This window comes from Eleginops maclovinus, chromosome 10 (genome assembly GCF_036324505.1).
Source record: "Eleginops maclovinus isolate JMC-PN-2008 ecotype Puerto Natales chromosome 10, JC_Emac_rtc_rv5, whole genome shotgun sequence".
Classification (NCBI taxonomy): domain Eukaryota; kingdom Metazoa; phylum Chordata; class Actinopteri; order Perciformes; family Eleginopidae; genus Eleginops; species Eleginops maclovinus.
The window spans coordinates 91,944-96,943 of NC_086358.1; positions in this window are offsets into that span (position 1 = coordinate 91,944).

The following is a 5,000-nucleotide window of genomic DNA, read 5'->3' on the forward strand; positions in this document are numbered from 1 at the left end:
ACCCAGAGAAAACCTGAAGAAGACCCAGAGAAAACCTGAAGAAGACCCAGAGAAAACCTGAAGAGCACCCAGAGAAAACCTGAAGAGCACCCAGAGAAAACCTGAAGAGACCCAGAGAAAACCTGATGAAGACCCAGAGAAAACCTGAAGAGCACCCAGAGAAAACCTGAAGAAGACCCAGAGAAAACCTGAAGAGCACCCAGAGAAAACCTGAAGAAGACCCAGAGAAAACCTGAAGAAGACCCAGAGAAAACCTGAAGAGCACCCAGAGAAAAACCTGAAGAAGACCCAGAGAAAACCTGAAGAAGACCCAGAGAAAACCTGAAGAGCACCCAGAGAAAAACCTGAAGAGCACCCAGAGAAAACCTGAAGAAGACCCAGAGAAAACTTGAGGAAGACCCAGAGAAAACCTGAAGAAGACCCAGAGAAAACCTGAAGAGCACCCAGAGAAAACCTGAAGAAGACCCAGAGAAAACCTGAAGAAGACCCAGAGAAAACCTGAAGAGCACCCAGAGAAAACCTGAAGAAGACCCAGAGAAAACCTGAAGAAGACCCAGAGAAAACTGAAGAAGACCCAGAGAAAACCTGAAGAAGACCCAGAGAAAACCCGAAGAAGACCCAGAGAAAACCTGAAGAAGACCCAGAGAAAACCTGAAGAAGACCCAGAGAAAACCTGAAGAAGACCCAGAGAAAACCTGAAGAGCACCCAGAGAAAACCTGAAGAAGACCCAGAGAAAACCTGAAGAGCACCCAGAGAAAACCTGAAGAAGACCCAGAGAAAACCTGAAGAAGACCCAGAGAAAACCTGAAGAAGACCCAGAGAAAACCTGAAGAGCACCCAGAGAAAACCTGAAGAGCACCCAGAGAAAACCTGATGAAGACCCAGAGAAAACCTGAAGAAGACCCAGAGAAAACCTGAAGAAGACCCAGAGAAAACCTAAAGAGCACCCAGAGAAAACCTGAAGAGCACCCAGAGAAAACCTGAAGAAGACCCAGAGAAAACCTGAAGAGCACCCAGAGAAAACCTGAAGAGCACCCAGAGAAAACCTGAAGAGCACCCAGAGAAAACCTGAAGAAGACCCAGAGAAAACCTGAAGAAGACCCAGAGAAAACCTGAAGAAGACCCAGAGAAAACCTGAAGAAGACCCAGAGAAAACCTGAAGAAGACCCAGAGAAAACCTGAAGAAGACCCAGAGAAAACTTGAAGAAGACCCAGAGAAAACCTGAAGAAGACCCAGAGAAAACCTGAAGAGCACCCAGAGAAAACCTGAAGAAGACCCAGAGAAAACCTGAAGAAGACCCAGAGAAAACCTGAAGAAGACCCAGAGAAAACCTGAAGAGCACCCAGAGAAAACCTGAAGAAGACCCAGAGAAAACCTGAAGAAGACCCAGAGAAAACCTGAAGAGCACCCAGAGAAAACCTGAAGAAGACCCAGAGAAAACCTGAAGAGCACCCAGAGAAAACCTGAAGAGACCCAGAGAAAACCTGATGAAGACCCAGAGAAAACTTGAAGAAGACCCAGAGAAAACCTAAAGAGCACCCAGAGAAAACCTGATGAAGACCCAGAGAAAACCTGAAGAGCACCCAGAGAAAACCTGAAGAAGACCCAGAGAAAACCTGAAGAAGACCCAGAGAAAACCTGAAGAGCACCCAGAGAAAACCTGAAGAAGACCCAGAGAAAACTGAAGAAGACCCAGAGAAAACAAAACCTGAAGAAGACCCAGAGAAAACCTGAAGAAGACCCAGAGAAAACCTGAAGAGCACCCAGAGAAAACCTGAAGAGCACCCAGAGAAAACCTGAAGAAGACCCAGAGAAAACCTGAAGAGCACCCAGAGAAAACCTGAAGAAGACCCAGAGAAAACCTGAAGAAGACCCAGAGAAAACCTGAAGAGCACCCAGAGAAAACCTGAAGAAGACCCAGAGAAAACCTGAAGAAGACCCAGAGAAAACAAAACCTGAAGAAGACCCAGAGAAAACCTGAAGAACACCCAGAGAAAACCTGAGAAGACCCAGAGAAAACCTGAAGAAGACCCAGAGAAAACCTGAAGAGCACCCAGAGAAAACAAAACCTGAAGAAGACCCAGAGAAAACCTGAAGAGCACCCAGAGAAAACAAAACCTGAAGAAGACCCAGAGAAAACCTGAAGAAGACCCAGAGAAAACCTGAAGAAGACCCAGAGAAAACCTGAAGAAGACCCAGAGAAAACCTGAAGAAGACCCAGAGAAAACCTGAAGAGCACCCAGAGAAAACCTGAAGAAGACCCAGAGAAAACCTGAAGAGCACCGAGAGAAAACCTGAAGAAGACCCAGAGAAAACCTGAAGAAGACCCAGAGAAAACCTGAAGAAGACCCAGAGAAAACCTGAAGAAGACCCAGAGAAAACCTGAAGAGCACCCAGAGAAAACCTGAAGAAGACCCAGAGAAAACCTGAAGAAGACCCTTTCTCGGCATTGAGACGTTTCATGGTGTGTTCTGATGTCACTGAGACTAAACAGCACCAGGACGGTTCGGACTACACATGGTACTGTTGAGCTCAGTCACATTCCTGCTGTTGTGTCAGAACTCAACTTCTCAGTCTTATTCTGTTTTCAATGTTGTGTTCGGCCTGAGGCAGAAACACATTCAGACTGTCAGTGTGTGGTGTGTGTGGTGTGTGTGTGTGTGTGTGTGTGTGTGTGTGTGTGTGTGTGTGTGTGTGTGTGTGTGTGTGTGTGTGTGTGCGTTCAATTATCTGAGGATTGAGATGTTACTGCTTTACTTTCTGCTGGAGGCAGCGTTCTGACAGTTAGTGAGCGTTATCTGCTGAGGGGCCCTAAATGTGAGAGTGTGTGGTGATGGTGTGTGTGTGTGTGTGTGTGTGCGTAGTCTATTAGAATAGGAGTAAAAAAAGCCCCCCCCCCCCTGCCTCTCTCGTCTCGCGCGCTCGCCCCCCGCGCGACTCTAAGAAGCGATCCTTTAAACCACTTGATCTCCGTCACTCACACTCCATACTGCTGCTGACATATATACAAAGAGTCAAAATACTACCCTTTCACTCCAGGAAAAACTACAATAGATAACTTTTGAATATACTAAAAACACTACCTTAAAACTATAAAATTACTATATATACTCTACGTATAAATTACTAATATACTATAATACTATAGTATACAGTGGGGCAAAAAAGTATTAGTCAGCCACCAATTGTGCAAGTTCTCCCCATTTCAAAGATGAGAGAGGCCTGTAAATTTTTATCATAGGTACACTTCAACTATGAGAGACAGAATGAGAAAAAAAATCCAGGAAATCACACTGTAGGATTTTTATGAATTTATTTTCAAATGATTGAGGAAAATAAGTATTTGGTCAATAACAAAAGTTCATCTCAATACTTTGTTATAGACCCTTTGTTGGCAATGACAGAGGTCAAAGGTTTTCTGTAAGTCTTCACAAGGTTTTCACACACTGTTGCTGGTATTCTGGCCCATTCCTCCATGCAGATCTCCTCTAAAGCAGTGATGTTTTGGGGCTGTCGCTGGGCAACACGGACTTTCAACTCCCTCCAAAGATTTTCTATGGGGTTGAGATCTGGAGACTGCTAGGCCACTCCAGGACCTTGAAATGCTTCTTACGAAGCCACTCCTTCGTTGCCCTGGCGGTGTGTTTGGGGTCATTGTCATGCTGAAAGACCCAGCCACGCTTCATCTTCAGTGCCCTTGCTGATGGAAGGAGGTTTTCACTCAAAATCTCACGATACATGGCCCCATTCATTCTTTCCTTTACACGGATCAGTCGTCCTGGTCCCTTTGCAGAAAAAACAGCCCCAAAGCATGATGTTTCCACCCCCATGCTTCACAGTAGGTATGCTGTTCTTTGGAGGCAACTCTGCATTCTTTCTCCTCCAAACACGACGAGTTGAGTTTTTACCAAAAAGTTCTATTTTGGTTTCATCTGACCATATGACATTCTCCCAATCCTCTTCTGGATCATCCAAATGCCCTCTAGCAAACTTCAGACGGGCCTGGACATGTACTGGCTTAAGCAGGGGGACACGTCTGGAGCTGCAGGATGTAAGTCCCTGGCGGCGTAGTGTGTTACTGATGGTAGACTCTGTTACTTTGGTCCCAGCTCTCTGCAGGTCATTCACTAGGTCCCCCCCGTGTGGTTCTGGGATTTTTGCTCACCGTTCTTGTGATCATTTTGACCCCACGGGGTGAGATCTTGCGTGGAGCCCCAGATCGAGGGAGATTAGCAGTGGTCTTGTATGTCTTCCATTTTCTAATAATTGCTCCCACAGTTGATTTCTTCACACCAAGCTGCTTACCTATTGCAGATTCAGTTTCCCAGCCTGGTGCAGGTCTACAATTTAGTCTCTGGTCTCCTTTGACAGCTCTTTGGTCTTGGCCATAGTGGAGTTTGGAGTATGACTGTTTGAGGTTGTGGACAGGGTGTCTTTTATACTGATAACGAGTTCAAAAAGGTGCCATTAATACAGGTAACGAGTGGAGGACAGAGGAGCCTCTTAAAGAAGAAGTTACAGGTCTGTGAGAGCCAGAAATCTTGCTTGTTTGTAGGTGACCAAATACTTATTTTACCGAGGAATTTATAATGAATTCATTAAAAATCCTACAATGTGATTTCCTGGATTTTTTTTTCTCATTCTGTCTCTCATAGTTGAGGTATACCTGTGATAAAAATGACAGGCCTCTCTCATCTTTTTAAATGGGAGAACTTGCACAATTGGTGGCTGACTAAATACTTTTTTGCCCCCACTGTCTAAAGTATTTATAGTATAAATACTTTAGATAATTATTTAGAAAATTCTTGTAAATCAGTTTAAAGTTTCCTGTCCGTTTGTGTTCTTCACGTTGGGCCATCAGTCCAACCCTCCATTATTAATGTAACGCTGTGTGTGTGTGTGTGTGTGTGTGTGTGTGTGTGTGTGTGTGTGGTGTGTGTGTGTGTGTGTGTGTGTGTGTGTGTGTGTGTGTCTGTGTGTGTGTGTGTGTGTGTGTGT